The sequence below is a fragment of the Pteropus vampyrus genome, unplaced genomic scaffold (assembly GCF_000151845.1).
Source record: "Pteropus vampyrus isolate Shadow unplaced genomic scaffold, Pvam_2.0 Scaffold85, whole genome shotgun sequence".
NCBI lineage: Eukaryota > Metazoa > Chordata > Mammalia > Chiroptera > Pteropodidae > Pteropus > Pteropus vampyrus.
This window is the reverse complement of record NW_011888866.1, coordinates 7,211,352-7,235,936: the sequence shown is the minus strand read 5'-3', so window position 1 is coordinate 7,235,936 and position 24,585 is coordinate 7,211,352. Positions and strand designations below refer to the sequence as shown.

Sequence of the window (24,585 nt, the reverse complement as noted above, 5' to 3'; positions counted from 1 at the left end):
CTAAGAAGTCTGATTTATATAACATTCTCCTTGCTCTCTCCTATTGCACTTCATATGTGTGTTTGGATTATTGTTCAGCAAATACTTCTATATACTTCAAGTATACTTTCCTGCTCTATTGGTGTTGGGCTTAATCATAAGTTTTTATTTTGGCCAATGAGATGTCAGCATTTGGAATTCAAATAGAGGCTTAAAATATACTCGTGTGTTTGAGCTTTCTCTCCTGTACTCCAATAATGAGAAGAGCATATCCCAGGTGGCTGGTGATTATTCAGCCTGGCCCCAGAGTGAGACACAAGATGCAAACCACATACTTCAAGCAGCCACTGATTCAAAGACAATGAACACCTGGAGCTGCCCTGAACCGCATCTTCATTTTCAAGCTCAGAACCTGGAGCATAGTCTCCCACAGACCTATGAGCAAGAGAATAAGCTTGCTATTTTAAGTTGCTGCATCTTTTTTATTTTTTTATTTTTTAAAATGGAGGTATAACTGATATAAAACATTATAGTAGTTTCAGGTGTACAACATAAAGATTTTAAATTTGTATATACTGTGAAATGATCACCACAATAGGTCTAGTTAACATTCATCACCATACAGTTAGAAAAAATTTTTTTGTCATGCAAACTTTTAAGATTTGCAACTTTCAAATACGCAATACGGTATTATTAACTATAGTCACCATTCTGTACATTACAACTCCCATACCTTATTTATTTTATAACGGTTTTTGTCTTTCTTTGATTTATTTCACTTAGCATAATGCCCTCAAGTTTCACCCATGTTATCACAAATGGCAGGATTTCCTTTTTATAGCTGAATAATATTCCATTTTGTGAGATATACATATATACATAGATATGTGATACACACATACATCACATTTCCTTTATCCATTCATCCAAAAATGAAACTTAGGTTGTTTCCATGTCTTGGCTATTGTAAATAATACCACAATGAACACAGTGAATGTAGATATCTGATAGTAATATAATTTCTTTGGCTATATACCAAGAAGTAAAATTGCTGAATCATATAGCAGTTCTATTTTTATTTTTTTTAAGAACCTTCATACTGTTTTCCATAGCGGCTACACCAGTTTACATTCCCATCAACAGTGTACACGGTTCTCTTTCTCCACATCCTTGCCAACACTTATCATTTGTCTTTTTGAAAATAGCCATCCTAATAGTTATGAGGTGATTTACATTTCCCTGATGGTTAGTGATGTCAAACACCTTTTCATATATCTGTTGGCCATTTGAATATCTTCTTTAGAAAAATGGCTATTCAGGTCCTCTGCCTCATTTTCTAATTGGATTCTTTGTTTTGTTTTTGAGTTGTATGAGTTCTTTATATATTTTGGATATTAACCCCCTATCAGATATGTGATTTGCAAATATTTTCTCCTATTCTGCAGAAGGCCTTTTCATGTTGTTGATTGTTTCACTATGCAGAAGTTTATTGTGATATAGTCCCACTTCTTTATTTTTGCTTTTGTTGCTTTGCTTTAGGTGTCATGGCTTAAAAAAAAAAAAAAAAAAAGTCATTGCCAAAACCAATGTCCAGGAGCTTTTTCCCTATTTTCTCTTAGGAGTTTTATGGTTTCAGGTCTTACATTTAAGTTTTTAATCCACTTTAATTTTTTGTGAGTGGTATAATATAGGGGTCTAGTTTCATTCTTGAATGTTAATATCCACTTTTTCCAGCACCATTTCTGAAGAAATTATCTTTACTCCATTGAGTATTCTTGACTCCCTTGTCAAATATTAGTTGACTGTATATGCATGAGTGTGTTTCTGGGCTCTTAATTCTGTTCCATTGGTCTAAATCTTTGTTTTTATGCCAGTATTATACTGTTTAGATTACTATAACTTGGTAATATAGTTGGAAATTAGGACACATGATGCCTCTAACTTTATTCTTCCTCAGATTGCTTTTGCTATCAGGGTCTTTGTGGTTCCGAATATATTTTAGGAGTTTTTTTCCTAATTCTATGAAAAATGTCATTGGAATCTAGATAGGATTGCATTGAATCTAAAGATAGCTTTGGATAACATAAACATTTTAACAATATTAATTATTTAAATCCATGAACACAGGATATCTTTTCATTTATTTGTGTCATCTTAAATTTCTTTCATCAATGTGTTATAGTTTTCAGTACACAGACGTTTCACCTCTTGGTCAAATATATTCCTAGGTATTTTATTGTTTTTGATACCTTTGTAAATGTAATTGTTTTATTTTTTTCAGATAATTTATTGTTAATGTATAGAAATGCTACTGATTTTGTATCTTGCAACTTTACCAAATTCATTGATTAGCTCTAACAGTTTTTTTCATGGAGTCTTTAAAATTTTCTATATATAAAAACATGTCATGTGCAAACAGAAATCATTTTACTTCTTTCTTTCCAATTAGAATGCCTTTATTTACTTTTTTTTCTTACCTAACTGCTCTGGCTAGTACTATGTTGAATAGGAGTGTTGAAGGTGGACACCTTTATCTTGTTCTTTATTTTAGAAGAAAAGCTTCAATTTTTGGTCATTGAGTATCACATGAGATCTGGGCGTGTCATATATGGCATTTATTATGTTGATTTATGTTCCTTCTATACACAATTTGTTGAGAGTTTTTACCATAAATGGATGTTGAATTTTATCAAATACTCTTTCTGCATCTATTGAGTTGATCATATAATTTTTTTCTTCATTCTATTAATGTGGTATATCACATTTATTGATATGTATATTTTGAACCATCTTCCCACTTAGGGATGAATCCCATTTGATCATGATGTATGATCCTTTTAATATGCTGTTGAATTCAGTTTTCTAGTATTTTGTTGAGAATTTTTGCATCTGTATTCATCAAGGATATTGTCTTGTAGTTTTCTTTTCTTATAGTTTCCTTATCTGGCTTTGGTCCAGGAAATACTAGCCTCACGAAATGAGTCTGAGAGTGTTTCCACCACTTCACTTTTTTGAAAGAGTTTAAGGACCAGAATTACTTTTTCTATAAATGTTTGGTAAATTTCACCAGTAAAACCATCTGGTCCTGGCTTTTTCTTTGTTGGGAGATATTTAATTACCAATTCAATATCCTTTCTCTATATTGGTCTGTTCGAATTTCTTATTTCTCCATGATTCAGTCTTGGTAGGTTGTATGTTTCTAAGAATTTAACCACTACTTCTACGTTGTCTAATTTGTTGGCATATAATTGTTCATAGCAGTCTCTTAAGATCCTTTGCATTGTGGTATCCATTGAAATGTCTCTTTTCATTTATAACTTTGGGTCTTCTCTCTTTTTTCCTTTGTTAGTCTATCTAAAATAAAGGTTTGTCATGTTGTTAATATTTTCAAAGAATCAACTCAGTTTTGCTATTCTTTCTATTGTTTTCCTGTTCTCTATTTCATTTATTTTTGTTCTAATCTTTATTATGTCCTTCCTTCTGCTAACTTCGGGCTCAGTTTGTTCTTTTTCTACTTCTTTGAGCTGTAAAATTAGAGTATTTGAGGTTTTTTCTTGATGTATTCTTTTATCACTATAAACTTCTTCCCTCTTGGAACTGCTTTTGTTTCATCTCATACTTTTGATACATTGTGTTCCCATTTTCAGTTGTCTCAAGATATTTTTTTTATTTCCTTTTTGACTTCTTTGATTCATTATTTGTTCAGGAGTGCAGTGTTTAATTCCATGTGTTTGTGATTTTTTTCAGTTTTCCTCCTGTTATTGATTTCTCATGTATACCATTGTAGTCAGAAAAGATACGTGGTATGATTTCAATTTTCTTAAATTTGTTGTCTTGTTTTTTGACCTAACATATGATATATATCCTGGAGAATGATCTGTGTGCACTTGAGAAGGATGTGTATTCTGCTGCTGTTGGATGAAATATTTTGTGTATTTCTGTTATATACAGTTTGTCTATAGTGTTGTTCAGATATATCGTTTCCTTATTGATTCTCTGTCTGATTTGTCCATTGTTGATAGTGGGATATTAAAGACTTTAACTACTATTGTATTGCTATTTATTTCTCCTTCTGTTAGTACTTGCTTTATATATTTAGGTGCTCTGATGTTAGGTGCATGAAAATTTAGATAGTGTTTTTAAATGTATCTATGTGATGCTTTGTTTCAAAAAAGAAAGTATATAACGATACAAACAATATGGCAAAATCAAATAAGTTAAAAATAAGAAAATAAGTCAAAAGCAAAAGATTAGGAAAGTTTCATGTCCTAATGCAGAAAGCAAATCATTTTCTTAGGAAAGCAAATCTATGTTTGAGTCAAATCATAGGCAAGATTCTATGTATGGTATGCCTTAATCCAAGAGTAGACAGATTTCAGCGTATCCAGAGAAATGGATGAATTACAAATCCCTTAAGTGTTTTGAACACTTAAAAATCCCTCCTTAGTGTTTCTTTCAGCTGAGCTTTAAAAAAATTGTGAACAGCTCTGAATTTGAGATTAACCTCCTGAGAAATACCTAGAATATAGTCACTAATTAAGTACAGAGCCTTATGTTTTAATAATTAGCAGAGCTAGGGGGTAGCATTGGCATTTTCTAGTGAATGTTAAAACATGCAAAAAGCTGCCTGTATAGAAAGTCAATCCACCTGGTACTTGGAGTTGTGCCAAGGATATAAAATACTAGGAATAAGGATGAGATTGTCTTCAGAAAGTAATTTGTGTCTGCTCTAAACCACAAACAAATGGGTAACTGACGTTCTAGAGTTCCACACCATAAAGTATGGCAGCCATAACTTTGGTCTGGAAAATGTTAAATATCACCAGTACTCTTTGCTGTTAAATTTTTTTTATACAAAAATATCCATAGATCATCCAGATGTAAGTACTATTAATTTCTTATAGAACAGCCCACCTTAAACATACTTGCTTTTTGAATATAATATTAGTCCAAGGTAGCTAGAGTTGCACTTTATCAAGTATAAAAATAGCATTTTAAATGACATAATCTGATAAATAACACATAAGTGAAACATCTAATTTTCATAGCACAAAGGAAGTAGTATTTAAAAAATGGAATGGTCATGTTGCAAGTTTTTGAGAGCTTTAGTGAAATGGCCAAGTTATTTTAAGTTGAGGTTTTTCATCAGTTCTGGAACATCCTTGGTCATTCAAGTGTTGCCTCTGTTCCACTCTCTTCTTCCTCTCCTTTTGAAACTCTGATTAAATGAATATTAAGTCTCCTGGTCTCCTCTGTTTCCTAATTTTTCTTCTGTATTTCCCATCTATGCTGCAATCTGCATAATTTCTCCTAAAATACCTTCTAATTTGCTGTTATATTTATCTATTTGTATTTAATACTCATATATTGTATTTATTTCTGAATGATATCAGATCTCTTAACTTCAGATCCACTGGAATTCACGGATAGCATAAGTGACATGGATTTAGGAACCACACAGACCTTTGTTTGAATCCTGGCTCTGTCTTATCATCTGTGTGCCTCTGGGAAGATTATTTAGCTTATTCAAGCCTCGATTTTCTCATCTTCAAAAAAGTGATTAAAAATATCCACCTCCTAAGGATAAATTCGATGTATATAAACTGATAAGCCCAGTTCATAGCACATAAAATGTTCTCAATAATTGTTCACTTTCTTCCTCCTTAATTTCTGATGTTTTTGACATTTTTAATAATATATATGAATCATTAAATAATTTGATTATCTAATGATATTTAAAACTTTTTAATTGTAAATTTAGGTTTTCTTACATTGATAAATTATAGATTTTCACACCTTAATCTCTTTCTGGATAGTAGAAAAGCACATTTTACTAATTAAAGGCACAAAATTCTAAAGAAAAATTATGAACATGGTTTGGAAACTCATGTACATATTTATTTAACACCATTTCATATCTTTAAGAAGGCTTTTGGAAACTTATTTGGAAAGCTGAAAAGTCCTTGAATACCAAGTGGTTTAACAGGAATTTTTTAATGAGTTAAGTGTAAACGAATCAAAAACACATGAATTCTATTTTCTGTAAATAACACATGGTTTTGAAAAGTGAAAATGTACTTGAAAAAATGTCTTCTGTATATTATTGAATGAAAACTCTTGAAAAATAATGTTCCCCCAAATGAAGGAAGCCCCATTTGGATTCTAGAGTACTAACAGCTGAAGTTCTCTCTGTCTAGAAAAAATATTGACCATGGTATGTCTTAAATATTCGATTTTATTGAGAGAGAATTACTTTAGGATGGTGTCCAAGGCTACATCTCATGAGACTCCTTGCCTATTTCCATTTTCACAGTGGGTAGGATTAAATCATTATCGTTTTGGACTAAGGAAAAATCAATTATTTTCATCAATATAAAATGTGTATATGGGAGGATCTCTAGGACCTCAGACATGAGAATAGTGGGGTTTGAGTGAGTGGGGGAATGTTGGCAAAATATGGCATCATAATTTCCCAGGAAGAATAGTTTATTTTGTCGGAAATGCAGGAGAACTAGTAAGTCAAATTTTCATCAAGATATTAAAACTTTGGGGGTGGCTCCATAGTGTAGTGGTTAGTATGTCTGCTATACATGCAGAAGGTCCTGGGTTCGCACCGCAGGTGGAGCTACAGACCATACCCCAGGTGTGCCAAGCCCCCCGAGTGCACTGGGTACACCAGGCCCCGAGTGCACCAGGCCCCAGGTACACGTTGCAAGCGTGTGGGAGGAGATGCCCTGCCTTCAGAGATCCAGTTCTTAAGGGGAAACGGCAACATCCATAGGTCAGGAGTGGAAGTGGGGGTGAGGAATTAAAAAGGGGGGGAAGATATTAAAACCTTTCACTAACAATGCCAAGAATATAAATGTCTCCAAATATTTCAACTGCACTCTGCCTATAACTTCCTCTCTCTCTCTGTCCCTCTCCTCCCTCTCCCAACCAACCCTGAGAAAAAGATAGCTACCACATTTGAGATCCAGATGGGGCAATCACAATTTTAATATTAGTGTTCTTCTGGATGGGACCATCTAATTCTTTCTTTTGGTATTCAGAAGAGTTTCCACTCTTCTTGAAGTAGTCGACATGACTTTTTATAATCTGCAGTCCTCCTTTCCCTTAAGATGGTGAAACAGACGACATTTTATTAGCTGTAGAATGAAAAACATGTACATGAAATTGCTGTAGAATAAAGTATATGTTTGTGCAACGAATAGACCCTAATGTATGACCCAATGGACACTGATTTAAAGAACCAGAAGAACTGGCAGAAGGATAGACATGTAGATCAATGTAATAGAATTAAGAGTCCAGACTTAAAAGTTAACAAAGGATTTGAATAGACATATCTCCAAAGAAGACATAAGAATGGACAATAAGCACATGAAAAGGTGCTTAAAGTCATTAGTCATAAGGGAAACACAAATCTAAATCACAATGAAATACCACTTCATAACTACTAGGATAGCTATAATAAAAAATACAGATAATAATTGCAATACCTATTAAAATTCCAACAGCATTTTCCACAGGACTAGAACAAATAATTCTAAAATTTGTATGGAACCACACAAGACCCTGAATAGCCAAAACAATCTTGAGAAAGAAGAACGAAGCTGTAGTGATCAAAACAGTATGGTATAGGCATAAAAACAGACATACAGATCAATGGTACAGAATAGAGATCTCAGAAATAAACTCATTCATATGTGGGCAATTAATTTATAACAAAGGAGCTAAGAACTTACAACGGGGAAAGGACAGTCTCTTCAATAAATGGCACTGGAAAACTGGACTGCCATGTGCAAAAGAATGAAGCTCAATCACTATCTTACACCATACACAAAAATTAATTCAAAATGGATTAAAGACTTGCACGTAAGATCTGAAATCATAAAACTTCTAGAAGAAAACATAGGCGATAAACTCCTTGACATCTGTCTTAGCCATCCATGTCTTTGTGGATATGACTCCAAAGTCAAGGAAAACAAAAGCAAAAATAAACAAATGTGACTACATCAAGCTAAAAAGCTTCTGGACAGCAAAGGAAATCATCAACAAAATGAAAAGGGAGCATCCTGAATGGGAAAAGATATTTGCAAACCATATATCTGATAAGGAGTTAATATCCAAAATATATAAAGAACTCATACAACTCAATCCAACTTAAAACCAGATCTCTTAACTTCAAATCCACTGGAATTCACGGATAACAGAAGTGACATGGACTTAGGAACAATACAGACCTTTGTTTGAATCCTGGCTCTGTTTTATCATCTATGTGGCTCTAGGAAGATTATTTAGCTTGTCCAAGCCTCAATTTTCTCATCTTCGAAAAAGTGATAAAAAAATATCCACCTCCTAAGGATAAATTCTATGTATATAAACTGATAAGCCCAAAAAATGGGCAAGGGATCTGAATAGATATTTTTTCAAAGAAGATATACAAATGGTCAACAGGCATATGAAAAGATGTTCAACATCATTAATCATCAGGGAAACACAAATCAAAATCTCAATGAGATACCAGCTCATGCCTGTTAACATGCTACTGTCAAAAAGACAAGAAATAACAAGTGTTTTTTCTTGTGTGTGTGTGTGTGTGTGTGTGTGTGTGTGTGTGTGTGTGTAATGGAATACTACCCAGCCATTAAAAGGAAGGCTATTTTGCTATTTGCAACAACATGGATGGAACTTGAGAGTATTATGCTAAATAAAATAAGTCAGAATAGATATTATAACTTATATAACTTATATGTGGAATCTAAAAAACAAATGAACAAACAAAACAAGAAAACCTCACAGATACAGAGAACAGATCGGCAGTTACCAGAGGGGAAGGAGGTTGGGGGGAGGGCAAAATGAATGAAGGGATCAATTGTATGGTGATGGATGGCAGCTAGACTTACAGTGGTGATCACCGTGTAGTTATACAAATATCAAATTATAACACTGTATGCATATATATTATATATGTACATATAATATATAATATATTAGCACAATAAAAAAAATTTTAATAAAAACTCAAAAACCCATAAAAAACAGATAATAACAAGTGTCAACAAGATGTTGGTTGATATATTGGACCCCTTATTACACTGCTGGTAGGAATGCAAAATGGTGTAGTTTTTGAAAACAACCTGGACATTCTTCAGAAGTTTAAACATAGAGTTACCATATGGCTATATGGCCCATTGATTCCACTACTGAATACATATGCAAGAAAAATGAAAACATATGTCCACACAAATACCAAAACAAATGTTCACTTATACATGAATGTTCAGAGCAACATTATTCATTATAGCCAAAAAGCAGAAATAACCTATGTCCATCAACTGACAGAATGGATATATATAATATATAAAATGAATATATAAAAATCCATTTATAAATGATATATAAATGGATATATAAGCTATATAATGGAATATTATTTAGCAATAGAAGAAATGAAGTAGTAATACATGCTAAAATATATATAAACCTACAAAATATTATGCTAAGTAAAAGAAGCTAGTCACAAAAGACCACATATTTTATGATTCCATTTATATAAAATGTCTAGAATAGGCAAGCTCATAGAAACAGAAAGTAGAGTGGTTGCCTAGAGCTGAGATGGTTAAGTAAAAATGGAGAGATGACTGCTCAAGGATATAGAGTTTCTTTTGAAGGGGATGAGAATATGCTAAAATTGATTGTTGATGGATGCGTAAATCTGTGAATATACTAAACACTACTGAAGTGTAGACTTTCTAAGTGGTTAAATTGTGTGGTATGTGAGTTAAATCTCAATAAAGCTGTTTTGTTCCTCCAAGAAAGGACCAGAAACAACTGATAAATAGAAATATTGGGTGATTTTTAGCCTCAAAATAGTTTAAGGTAACTTACACCTAAACTACTGTGTGTGTGTGTGTGTGTGTGTGTGTGTGTGTGTGTGTGTGTGTGTGTGTGTGTTTTGAATTTTAGGGTTAAAGGGTTGAAAGAAAATTATAGTCAGATCTCTTAAGATATCTTAAGAGATCTGACTATAATTGTCTTTCTCATTTTTGTATTCTTTTTATATTTCTCAGTGTGCTAGTCAGAATATAAAACTAATCTTAACATTAATTATATACCATGTTGATTCATCTGACATATATTTCCTCTTACCTAGCATATGCCGGACATTCTTTTTGGTGCTGGAGATGCAGAAGTGAACAGGACAACTTGCCTGCTGTCAACATACATTCTAGCTAGAGGAATAGAGTGTGGTGGGCAAGAGAGAAGTTCTCTTCAAGGAAGTGGTATTTGACCAGAGACCTAGATAACATTAAAATTTGGAGGAAGACAATAACAGGTACAGGATGCAGAAATAAAGACCCTGAGTTGGGAGAAAGCTTAGTATATTAGAGCAGTGGTTGTCCAACCTAAGCATGCTTTGGAATCAACTAGAGAATTTATTAAAACAGATTGCTGGCTCCACACAGTGTCTAATTCAGTAAGCCTCGGATAGGGCCCAAGAATTTGCACTTCTAGTAAGTTCCCAAGTAATGCTGATGATGCTGGTCTTAGGAACACACCTTGAGAACCACTGTGTTAGAAGAACCACAGAGAAACTAATGTGGCTGGAGAAATTTGAGTAATTGAGAGAACGGTAGGCAATAGTGTGCCAAAGCCAGCTTATACCAGCTAACAAGAGACAAAATTATATATCTCTGCCCAATTTTGTGTTCAGTGATGTTCTATTGTCAGCTTAATGTCAGCCATGATGGGAGCATTTATACCTCAGAAACTGGCAAATGCATCAAGGATCCCACTACTAGCGGTAGGGATGAGGTCAAAGAGATTGGCAGGTGTCAAAATTTGAGAACTTGTATTCTATGAAAAGGAATTTGGATTTAAGTGTAAGGGCAATGCGAAGCCTTTGAAGAGTTTTGAGCAAAGGAGAAACATGACCTGACTTTTGTTTTAAATGGAACATCCTGCCTGCTAATTGAAGTAGATTATAGAAGGTAAGTTTGTACCCTCCAAATTCGATCTCTCCTTCTTAGGTGCAACTAGCTGCTCAACTAAAGGCTGCATTTCTCAGCCTTCCTTGCAGTTGCATGTGGGGAGATACCTCAATAAATTCCAATGGGTTGTGAGTAAAACGATGTGTGAAATTTCTGAATCACTAGATAAAAAAAAAAAAAATCCTTGTCCTAATTGTCCACTCTTTTCCCTCCTGAAAGCCAGAATCCAGACACATTAAGGACCCATAGCGGCTGACTCTGCAAATGATGACAATACCCAAGAAGATGGAGAAGCAATGACTTAGAAGTGACCCTGGTCTCCTAATCACTACAACAGCAGTGCTCCCATCAACCTACAACAGAGAACGAAAAGTTTTCCTTTAAGCAATAAGCCACAGTATTGTTGAACTTATTTGTTAGAGTAGCCTACTCTTATCCTTAACAGCAGGAAATGTTAGAGTGGAAGCAGGAGGAAGATTCAGGAGACTACTGTAATAGCCCAGTCAAGAGATGACAGTGCCTTGAATTAAGGTATGTGCCAGCTGGGCCCTTTTGCTCTCAGACCTATTTCTCTCCCTTCGCTTCCTTTGCTGGCTGATCCCTGCATTCTGCTTTTTCCAGGCTCTTTGTCAGCTGGCTTCTGGCGGGCTATAGGCACTGTTTGGAGATGGGGGTGGGGGCAGGAATAAGGGGAAGCCAAGTCATTTCTACCCATCCCCCATCCCACCCCTCCTCAATCTCTGCCTCAGGCAGCATCTCTGGCAGGAATGGAATGGCTCCAGATCCTGTCATACAGTATCACCTTTGATCCAGCTTCCTCTGGGTGATCGTGACCCTTTTTCTTTTTATCCTCCCAGCCTGGACATGGCAGCAGCTTCCTAAAGTTGTTAATCTCTGGGTTGCCTCACCATACTATTTGGCTTCTCACTTCTTACACCACTTGTGTAACCAGTTCTCTGCATTAAATCCTCTCTGTTCTAAATAATTTCTGTTTTCCCGGGTGAGCTTGAACTGATACAGTGGGTGATGGTGGATTAGTGAGAAGTGTTGGAATCGGGGCATATTTCGAGATAGAAATGACAGGGTTGATAAAGGACTGAATATGGGATATGAGGGAAGAGTTTAAAGTTCAAAATGGAACATGACCCTGCATTCTAGAACCTCATTAAACTGTTCTCAGTTTTCTTGACTCAGAAAATTACACCATCATTTACCCAATCTCAAAACAAATTCTAGACCTCATCGCTTATGCATTGGATTCTTCCATGCCAGTAACACTGCAGAGCAGATTAACTATAACTATACTCTCAGTTAATAACTGTTGATCTTCTACACATGTGGTCCCCAGATCAAATGTAGGCTGTGGTTTAATTCATATTTAAAATAAAATGTTTTCATTGCAGAAATTCATTGCCAACGCGTTTAAATTTGTGGAGAAAATATTTGTGGGTAATGGAGTAGGGTACCAAAGTTTTGGGAAGAAAGGCAACATTAATGTAAAAACCATGATCTCATAAGAAGAACCTCATGAACACCATTATTTTTTTTCTCTTCACTTACTGGATTGTATAAAAAAGTGGCAATGTGTACTGTAGGCAACTCATATTTTCTTGTATCATAATAAAATAAGCTTTCATAAAATACCTGGTAATTTTTATTTAAAAATATTCCTTACATAAACACCTTAATTCTCTAATTTATAAAGCCAGTCAGGATATCTTTTTGAGGATAAAACTTAAAATGATGAGGACAGGACGGTTTTGTTTTACTAATTCTATTTTCTGAGTTTTTTTTTCAAAATTTATAGCAATAGGCATGCATTAATTTTTGTTCTGCAAAGAAATTAAGATTCAAAATATATATGGTGCTTGTGTGATTACTGGATTATTTCTGCTCAAGAGTTGGCCTGCTCTGTCTTTTTATAGAAAATCAAAATGAAAAAATTAAAATTAGTTACTTGCTCACATAAGTGTACGTAATGGTTAATTTTATGTGTCAACTTGGCTAGGCCATAGAACCCAGATATTTGGTCAAACACCAATCTAGATGTCACACTGAAGGTATTTTAAAAGTGAGATTAACACTTAAATCAGCAGACTCTGAGTAAAGCAGGTTACCCACAATAATGTGGGTGAGCCCTACCCAGTCAATTGAAGGCCGTAAGAAAAAAAGACAGGTTCCAAAAGGAAAAGGGAATTTTGCCTCCAGACTGCATCCAAATTCCAGCTGCAACATCATCTCTTCCTTGGGTCTCCAGCCTACTGGCCTGCCCTGCAGATTTCAGACTTGCCAGCCCCACAATCGCATGAGATAATTCCTTAAAATGATCTGAATCCCAAGATAGATAGATAGATGATAAATAGGTAGATAGATAGAAGTATAAATAAATATATACATTCTATTTCACTGGAAAACACTGATTAATACAATGGGAAACAATAAACCAAACGTCAAAGTAGCAAAACCATTTTGCCAAATAAAATATTTTGAGAACTTATAATAGTTCGTATTTTATTATTAATATCCCACTGATATTCTAAATCAAAATGCCACCACGTTTTTCTTACAAGGACTATTACCTCAAAAGTTTCCCTGACATGAAAATCTTCTCATTTTTCTTTTTCATTTTTTAATGGCTTAATTGAGATATAACACCATAAAAGTTGCCCATCAAATGTATACAATTCACTGATTTTTAGTGTATTCACAGAGTTGTGCAGCCATCACCACAATTAGAACATTTTCATTGCCCCCAAAAGATAATTCATACTCACTTCATCCTGCTCTCTACTGTTCAGCCTTACGTAAACATTAAACTACCTTCTGTTTCTATGGATTTGCCTAATCTGACATTCCATATAAATGGAAGCATACAACAAGTAGTCACTTGTGACTGGCTTCTTTCCCTAGCATAATGCTTTCAAAGTTCATCCATGTTGTAGCATGTATCAACACTCCATTTCTTTTTATTGCCAAATGACATTCCATTATGTGGCTATACCACATTTTATTTATCCATTCCATCATGATGGACATTTTAGTTGTTTCCACTTTTTGGCTATTATCATTTCTCTTTTTCTTAATCTTAGTGCTAAAATGTGAAGTGACTAAAAGACAAGCAAGAAGAAAAAAACTGTTGAATCCTGGAGAAGTTCTCAGTTAAGTGAATGATCACTGGATAAATGAGTTCTCAAGAAATAATACTCGGTATGTGCATGATCCCTATTAACTAATCATTTCCAAAACCATAACTACCAATGAAATGCCTTCAAAATACCTGCTTATTGCAAGTATTTGTGCCCAAGTGCCTCTGTTTATGGGACAAGAAATTGGAATGACTATCTTTATGGCATAACTCCAGCTATATAAGCCAAGGGATTAAGAGTACTTTTGAGAAGGAGTAACAATGTGTTCTCTGTGGTTTTGGAAATGATGGTAAATTTATATATAATGTATGGATGACTATATTATATCCTTATGAGAGTATCAATCAATATAGCATTTCTTTCAGAAGATAGTTTCTAATTTACAAAATGTATTTTTTAAATTAGAATCCTTGCTGGGTTTAGATTTATTTAATGTTCACATTCCCCCATTAACTTATTTTTATAAATAAGTTAATTCTGACTCTGAGCAACAACTATCCATACCAGCCTGGCACAGGAAAGCTTAAATCTAATCCTAGTATCACCTCTCATATAACATAAGTGCTGTTCATACTGCAAAATCCCCAAGGTGGTGTTCTTTTTAATTATCCTTAAATTAGCTGGTATAGCCAGTACTGCTTCACAGAATATAAAAAGAACAGAGGCTAGGCTTACACAGAACACAAGTATATAAAAAACAATAAAAACAATTGGAATTAGTGTGGAATGCAACATTTAAAAAATCCATAAAATAAGGAAGGAAAGCAGGAATTTACTCATAGGCATTTAAAAACACTTTGTCTTCTCACCAGGAAGTGCTTACATACTAAACTTTTGGTTTAGTTTGCCTACAGATATGTTTATAGCAGTCCCTCCTTATCCATGATGGATACATTCCAAGACCCCAGTGAACGCTTGAAACTGTGGATAGTACTGAGCCCTATATATACTCTGTTTTTTCCCTATACATACCTATGAGAAAATTTAAACTACTCTTGCGTTTTGGGGCCATTATTAAGTAAAATTAGGGTTACTTGAACACAAGTACTACAATACCAACACAATCGCTCTGATAACCAAGATGGCTTCTAAGTACTAATGGGCGGTAGTATATACAGCTTGGAGACAGTGGACAAAGTGATGACTGACATTCTGGGCAGGACAAAGCAGGACAGTTCAGGATTTCATCATAGTACTGAGAATGGCGCCCAATTTAAAACTTACATTTATTTCTGGAATTTTCTATTTAATATTTTCAGACCATAGTTGACTGCAGGTAATAAAACCCATGGAAACTGAAATCTCAGATAAGGGGGACTACCGTATACAATTTTAACTATTAATAAAATGTGAGTAACAACTTGACTTACATTCTTTTTTCGTAAGTCCAGCTAAATTAAATTGTTAGTGGGCAATGTTTATCTTAGTGTTCAATGTTTACCTTCGGTGTGTCCTAATTCTCATTTCCTGTTTCCTTTTACAGTGTTCCTCTGGAAAGATTTTTTTAAAGTGATTTACACAAAGATGATAATGACAACTTACTTATTTTCAAAGAAATATAGGCATTTTAAAAGAGGCCATACTAACATAAAGGAATAAATTGTTACTGATGAAATGTTACATATGCACATAGATTCAAGACCTTCCTAAATCTACACTATTTTTTCCATAGTAAAGCAGGCCATGCTATAGACCTACAGACCTAAAAAACTGACTAGCATAACTGCGTAATGAGTATATTTGCTGAAGGGAGGGGAATTCTTAGATCACAATCCTAGTATTGGCCAGTAACAGCTGTTTTCCTCCAAATCTGAAACTTGTAGGAAAGACTGGGTGCTAGAAAGACACTGATGCTTCTGATTATAGAATCAGAGGACATGAAGATGTTGTACGCACCATACACAACTAAGAATGGACCAGTTCAGGCCTCCTTCTGTGAGTGGTGCTGCTTCATGTTCTGTCATCTCATCATAATGCTCTTGATTGCAATTGTCAGCTGGGTCCCCTTGGTTCAGATATCTATAATGTTACCTGAAAGAGTTATCTAACTTGGAGGTTTATAAAAAAATAAAACATTTATTTGAGAATAACTTATCCTAAAGTATGGAAGAAGAATTAGATACAGATTTCCAGTTTGAAAATAGTAAAGTAAAATTGGCATTTCCTCCTCCTGCTCTAGGAAATCACGCAAAAGAAGAATGAGAAACAGAGATGCAAACTAGAATACATATGAAACCCTAAACCACAAACAGATAGAACAGCTGCAAAAAAGCAGTGAAGATCAGACAGGATGTGAGAGGAAGCAGAGCGGATGCCTATGGATACAAATCCCTGAAAAAAAGCTGGCACTATGCCAAGATGAGGAGCATGCCTAAGACGCAGACTGAAAATACTCGTGTGTCCTAAAAGGAACAGGAGTGTGGGGTTGTGACAGAGGCATCCATACACTGGTTTCGTTCTTAGAAGCAGGGGTGACAGGACAGTAAAAGGACCTATGACAAACAATATTGTAAGAAACAGTTTTGGTGAGGCAGAGGATTCAAAAAAGAATCTGAATGGTGTGAGTCTTATAGCTGCCTACCTCTGTTGGCTGGGTAGAGATAACAGTTAAGTGGACTTACACTTAACTGAGGGCTCTAGGGAGAGTGCTGGTAGCTTTGGACACAGTTTTAGTATCTCCAACATATGAGCTCTTTGCAAATAGCTGGTCAAGGAAAAGCCCACTTATCCAACAAGAGAAATCAAAAATAAACCATCCAGGATCTATATATGATATTAAAAAAAAGAAAAAAGAGAATAAGAAAACAAATGCAGATAAACACTGATCAAAGCAGTATTTCCATGGAACAGATGAAAATTTTGACCAAATGTTTTGCCATGGATTTAAACAGTTAATAAAGCAATTTATCTATGAAACAAGAGCCCATATATACATATATGCAGTGTATTTAAAGAGTTAAAAAGGAAAGGAGAGAAAAATCAATGAAGCTAAAAGCTGGTTCTTTGAGAAAATCAATAAAATTGATAAGCCCCTAGCTGGGCTAACGAAAAATAAGAGAGAGAGAACAAAAAATTACTGATATCATAAATGAAAGAAGAGACATCACTATAGATCCCAGGAAGAGCATTTCAGTTCTCAGGGAAACTAGACACATCATGGTCAACATAGACATATCCTAATACAACTGTTGAACTTTGAAGAGATTAAGAAAATTTCTTTGGATAATCAGGCAAAAACAATGAGTCAGCTATGAAGGATTAAAACAAAATAGGCTGACATCAGACTTCTCTATGACAATGTGCAAATCTAGAATACTGGAGAAATGCCTTTAAAATTCTCAAGTGTGACCTAAGAAATTCACATCATCCAAATATAAAGGCAACAAATAATTTTTAATATTCGTGAACTCTAGAAATACTGGGAAAATATTTGCAATTATCACAAAGTGCCAATTTTTTTTCCTATAAAGAATCTTATTTTTTAAACTATAAACACAGCAATCATATGCTAACAATTTTGAAAACTAAGACAATATGGAAAAGTTTCCCGAAATAATATATATATACATTATGAGATGTGACTAAAGAAAAAATTAAAAACGTGAATAGTCCTGCAATTCTTAAAGATATTGAAGTGGTCATTTAAAATCTTTCTACAAACATGAGATTAAATAATATGAGTGGTTATAAGGATATATTTTTCTGGAGATCAGAAGAAAGGTCAAGACTAATATATGTCAACATGTTATCAGAGAAAATGTAAAATAGAAAAACAACTATGGTAAGAATTGTCAATAAACAAATAAAACTTTGAATATGTATATCAACAAGAGCTATCGCTGTTCTGAAAGGCCCAACTGGCAACTCGCCTAGCCTGAGCTACTCACACACTGATGTAACCAGGCTGTTGTTGGGAGCAGAGGCTGGCCCAACACACTAATCATAAACTGCTACTTTTCACTTCTGCCAGGCAGGAAGAATACCTTTGTAGGTGGCATTTACAGAAATGAATAAATTGCAATATAGAAAATAAGGGAATGGAGTGGAAAGGAAACAACTGTATTTATAAGGGTGTGAAAGTCCTACTACCGAGGATTTTTCGGTTTATGTGAAAGGGAATGGTATCTCATTTTCCCCATTTTCAGTATATACTACATATATTTTCAAAGTTCATCCTCATCTTTATTTTCAACAGGGCTCAGTCATTTATTAAGCATATTTTTAAGATACAGGATGAAGTTTAGTGGCTGAACTAGCAACACGAAGAGAGCGCAAGCCTCTTTCCACATGTAAATATATCTCTCTTCAGTAGCAGTACTGCAAAAAAGTAACCTCACTGAACCATCTGAACATTCAAAAGGAATTTCAACCACTCTCCTGGATACAAGCCAGAGGTTCATTTGTCCAAACAGAATATCTACCAACTAGATATATTCTCTCATTATGGCAGCAACTCCAGATTCATTTTGGCCTAAAGTAAAGAGAACTGAATGAAAAGGAAAAATAAACAACAAAAAACTACGGATAAATTAATAACTCTGAAGATAAATGAGCAAAGAATATAAACAGTTTATTTTTTGATGATATTTTATTGTTTTGTAAATTTTGTTGTGTGTCTTTGTTACATATTAAATGCTTTTATTAAACGGTTTACATAAAAGGAAATATAAATGGCTCTAAAATATATATGAAAAGGTGTTCGATCTCATTCATAAGGAGAAAGGCAAATTAAAATTAAACTGAAATATGTTTAACCTATCAAATTGGAAAAGATCATAAAGCTTGGTAACACTCTACATTAGAGTGTATTAAAGAGGCATTTTCATATATTACCAATAGGAATGTAAATTAGTAAAACCTCTATGTAGGATAATTTAGTAATATTTAGCAAAATTACAAGTATACATATTCTAAGAATCAATAATTCTACCTCTATGATTTATCCTATAGATTAAATATGTACAAAATGACCTATGTACAAGTCATCATAGCATTATTTGTAATAGCAAAAGACTGGAAACAACCTAAATGTTCATCAGCGTGGAGCTGTTCACATAAATTATGATGCATCCATTTAATGGAATACTATGCTGCTGAAGAAAGATAGGTATATTCATTATTGATATGGAATTACTTTAATTATATCCAGGATATAATTTAATGAAAAAAATAAGCTTCACAGTATACAGAATGCTATCATTTGTGTAACAACTGCATATACATTTGCTCATATATACATTGAAGAATGTATAAGATATAGGTAATATTGGTTGCCTCTGAAGAGTGGAACTAGGTGGCTAGATAAGAGTTAAAGAGAACTTATTATTGTATACTCTTATACTTTTGGAATTTTGAAGCATGAATTCATCACCTATTTATACATATATACATACATACATAAACATGTAAGAAAGCAATCTGTGATTCTGTTGTTTATGTCTAATATCTTTTCTGGAGAATTTGTGAATCCTCTTAGCCATGAGTGGCTGAGGGAAGGGTCTGGCACTGACTTTTCTTTTACCAACTCACTTTTGAGTTATTTTCTACCTTCTTCTGACTCTTACCTCATTTACATCCCCATGATATCCTAAGTGAGCATAGTGCTTCCTTAAATCAAGGCTTTTAATATTTCAAATAATTCTATGCTTATCCACATGCAAACACTCAAAAATTCCTATTTTAAACAGAAGTTTTCAGTAAGCTCTAACTATATCTATTTGTTAAGTGCATTGAGCTTAAAGAGGTTTCTTTCTACATGTTTTAGGCTCTGCCAAATTAGGAATACTTTTTGTCTCTTGGATAAGCCATATTTTAATTCTTCTATAACAATGAAACAAAAATTTGGGACTATAAAAAACAGAAACTGGTCAAAAATGATTAATATGCCCTCTGTTTTCTACCAAAACATACTTTTCTCATACTTTTTGGCTATACTTTTTTCAACTGTTTGCTTGAAAGTTGAAAACTTCAGTTGTCCAAGCAGTCCTGGGCTCTGAGTTTATGTAGCTTGCTCATGTCTAGACGTGGACTATAGAGGGGGTATCAAAAACCTGTAGTTAATATTTCTGGGTTATTGCTCTAGCAAGCTGGAGGACTATCCTGACTCCCTATATTTAAAAAACATATAATCTTTAATGAATTAGACTGTAGCCATCTAATGAAATTTACTTACAATCTCCTGATGCCCTGTTAAGCTTCCACCGATGACAAAGTCCCATTAGACCTATCCATGCTAAAGCCTATTTGATATTAAAACAAAAGGAAAGATTTTTCTGTAAGCAGATTAGGTAGGCAAAATCAAGCAAACCAGCTTTCAAAATGAGGGGACTGTGGAATTTGCATATATTATTCCCTCCATGCAAACATGCAGATATTGCTCAGTGAACTTTGGCCTACTGTGCTTAAAAATCAATGGTTGTAATATTAGAATCCCCCTTTCCATAGCTGCTGCAACAGGATTTCAGGCCCCATTGGGGATTTTCACAATAACATCCTCTCAATAGTCTCTAATATCCTTACTTTAAAATGCTACTTGCAACTTTGTAAGTAGAATGGTTTTTTTTTTGCCTCTGTGTGTTAAGCTTCTGCTTTATATAATCCGTGTCTGCTTCTCTGTTGACTCTTTGCACTCTCATCTTAGCTTCTGGCTAAAAGAGTAACTTCCAGGTCAAATTTAATTTGATAAATCATTAAACACTATAAAGAGTTAATGGAATCTATGTTGTACCTTGTGTAACACTATTAAATATCCTCTATTCCATTTGGCTGCAGTCATCTAGGTTTTTGTGATTAAACTGTGCTCATGTTCTACAATTTAGTCAGTCATCTGCTCTTTGAGTCTACCTTGATTTAATGCCTTTTGTCCCTCCATGTCAATGTATGCATTTTTTTTGTGAAAAAAATGTAATTTTTTATTGTCTATTATTGCCTTAAAAATTTACTCAGCAGGAGTGAGATAGAATGGGACTGTTCCTCTCATCCCTGGATGAACAACTGAGAAGGCCTTATCACCTTTCTGACCACTCTAAGGTACTAGAAAGACCTGTGTCATCTGAAACATAAATGTGATCTCAGTTCAGAAATTAGAATATCCATATTCAGAAATAATCGCAATTCTTAACTTCATTTAATGTCCATATGTGCTGCGTTTTTTTTTTTTAATGCCTACAGCACCTGGTACTCTTAAGTGGTCTCCCATCTAAGTACACCAGGCCCAATCCTGTTTAGCTTCTGAGATCAGATGAGATCGGGCACGTTCAGGATAGCACGGCCGTAGACCATACATGCTTTTTTTAAAGCTGGAAAATGAAGTGTTTCTAATAGACTTTTCAGATAATTGTGGATATTCTTCTTTGATACTATGCCAAAACTCGACAATTAATAGTTTCTTAAATGTTAGTTATATGGAATCTGAAACCATATAAATGAACATTCATACTATTTAATATTAGAATCTATTTACTATCCTGAACTCTGAATGGATCTTTAACCCACACATGACTTTAAAAATCATGCACTGATCATTTGGAGAATATTAGTTCATTGAGTTATGTAGATTTTCCAAATGTTGACATATTTCATTATGAGCATAAAAAAATCACATCAGTTATCATCACACAAATCTCATCAGAAAAATCTTTAAATACTGGGAAGCTATCAAGTTTATGGTGGTAGATACAAGTTTTCTTAACCTCCACTTTTGGTTGAAAGCTCAAATTTTATTATTGGCAACAAATACTTTCAATTGTTTACCTTGAAATGACAGGCTCACTTCATTCATTTTGGAAAAAAATGCCCACCAAAACTGCAATTCTGGCTAATCATAGTTGTCTGTTTATCAGTTGTTCTTTCAAGTAAAAATAATGTTCCATGAAAAAAGATGCTAATTCAGGTCACAACTTAAATAACTTCATAAATGTCTTTCCTCAAAACAAGATGATGGCATCTTGATCTTTAGTATGAAACTTTTACTCTATTTTGTCTTTTCACGACTTGCTTTTTCTTTCTGTTAATGCATGGGAGGACAACGCTCTTTAACTCTGGCAACTATGGCCAAACCTACTGCTGAGGCCATAGCTGCATGACAAAAGTCCCTAGATTTTCTTGCTAAAGCAGTTTTTAGATAATAGAATTGCTTTAGAGTATTAAATGGCTGAACAAGAAGGAGTCTGTGCCATAACAAATACCCGCAGCTGTACCTGGATCAACACCTCTGGTATTATAGGAAATACAAGAAATTAACAAACAAGGTGCTTGGCTAAAACAGACTAGTGCCCCTTCAGGTACATTCTTTGGTTTCTTTGATACCAACTGGTCAGGCTCATGGGGGCTCTGGCTAAGAAGTATATTGCAGTCTCCTGGTATCATCCTCTTAATAGTTATCATTGTAGTCTCCCTGGTGTTCCTCCAAGGTCTTATATGCATGTTCATAGCTATCAGATCCCACTGCACTTGGAGAAACAGAAACAAGATGAACTACGAGATGAAAAGTAAAAACAATCCTTCCAGATCTGACATTACAACCTATGAATTTCACAATGAGTCTGGATCAGCTTAACTCTGAATGTGAATATGAGTGCCACTAATATCAAATTTTGGTCAATCTATCATGTGTGAGAGGATGACCAAAGGGGTAGGGAGTTGTTAAATTAATTACACATGGAGGCCAACAGACTGAGGTAGCTCCAATGCCATGGTGGCCTACGTAAGCAAACCCAAATCTAAGCCTGTAAATGCCTCAAGATTATGAGTCAAAACAGCCTAACAGGTTTTACACTATAACCAATCAATAATTTCCTTACTTTGTTTCTACCTTTTCTTTATAAAAATCTCACCCTGAAGTCCTGACAGTGGAGTTGTCCTAACTGCTTCCGGTTTGGCACTGTTTGATTCTAACTGATTTTTGCTCAAATAAACTTAAAATTTTTTTAAATGAAGATCCTGGAAGAGAGGAGCACCCCCTCCCACTCCCATACTAAGGGGGCAAATTGAGGGGAATGAGACAACTATGTATATCCATATTAAGAAATAATCATTTATTTAATGTCCATACCTGCTTTTAATACAAGCATCAGTATACACATGCTATATTAGTTTCCTGTTGCTGCTATAACAAATTATCTCAACTTAGTAGCTTAAAACACACAAATTTATTATCTTATAGTTCTGTAGGTCAGAAGTCTCACACGGGTCTCAGTGAGCTAACATAGGTATTAGCAGGGCTATGTTCCTTTCTGGAAATCCTAAGGACAAATCTGTTTCCTTGTCTTTTCCAGTTTCCAGAGGGTACCTGCATTCTTTGGCTCATGGCCCCCTCTCCCATTTTCAAAGCTAGGAATATCACATCTCTGTGACCATACTTCCATCATTACTTCTCTGACCACAGCTGGGAAAGGTTCTCCAATTTTAAGGACTCATGATTAGATTGGGCCCACCTTGATAATCCAGGATCAATCCCATCTCAAGGTCTGTAGCATAATTATATCTGCAAAGTCCCGATAACATTTATTCAAGCCAGCATTATCGTTCACCCGTATCTCACCTGGATTATTGGAATAGCTTTCTATCTGGTTTCCATTGTTTTAATCTTGCCCACTACAGATAATTATACTCACAGAAAAATAAAATCAAGAGTTGTGTTTTGCACATTTTAAGTTCAGTATACCTGTTAGACATTAAGGGGGTTTCAAGTAGTCGTCTAGTACCTAGATGAATCTTCAGTTCTGGAGCTCAGGGAAAGGTTTTGACTGGAGATATAAAATTAGGAAATATCACCATATAGATGTCATTTAATACTCAAGGGCTGGAAGGGATAACCAAAGGAGGGAGTGTAGCTAGAGAAGAGGCTGAGAACTGAGTCTTAGGCATTTCAACCTGAAGTGAATTAGCAAAGACTTCTAGTCTGTCAGTGAAAATAGAAGGAAAACTAGGAGCTGTGGCTTTCCAGAAGGCAAATGAAGAAAGTATTTTAGGAAAGGTAAAGTAATCAGCTGTGTCAAGTGCTGCTGAGAAGTGGAATAATATGAACACTGAATATGAAGACTGCCAATGGATTCGGAAAGACGGAAGTAGTGAACTCAACAAGAGATCTCAGCAAAAGCAGTTTCAGAGGAGGAGTGGGTACCAGTGCCTGAATGAACTATGTAGCAGGGAGCACAGCTGAGTGGCGGCCCCAGCTGCAGCCCTTATACATCCACTACATATGCAGAACAGGTAAGAAAACTAAAGTTCAAAGAGCTTAAGTGAATTTCCAGGGTTTCCATGATTAAGAAAGAATAGAACTGAGAGTTGAAACTGCTGATTCCAAGTCCAGTATTCATTTTATTACCACACCCTTCTGCCTCTAAGAAAACACACAGGTTGGACGGAGGGTCAAAAGAACCGGGAGAGCAGGGTGTGATCACACCAGGGTTAAATGTCAGTGTACAGGAGAACTGGAGCTCACATTTAGGATCCCAAGTCTATTTAAT

General features: G+C 34.7%; 1 protein-coding gene and 1 pseudogene across 1 annotated transcript in view; both read right to left on the bottom strand.

Moving 5' to 3' along the window:
* Positions 1–24,585, bottom strand: part of ZNF280D (zinc finger protein 280D) — a 181,943-nt gene that overhangs the window by 113,354 nt on the left and 44,004 nt on the right. The gene's annotated exons all lie outside the window — the stretch shown is intronic.
* LOC111742065 lies at positions 21,278–21,394 on the bottom strand (annotated as a pseudogene).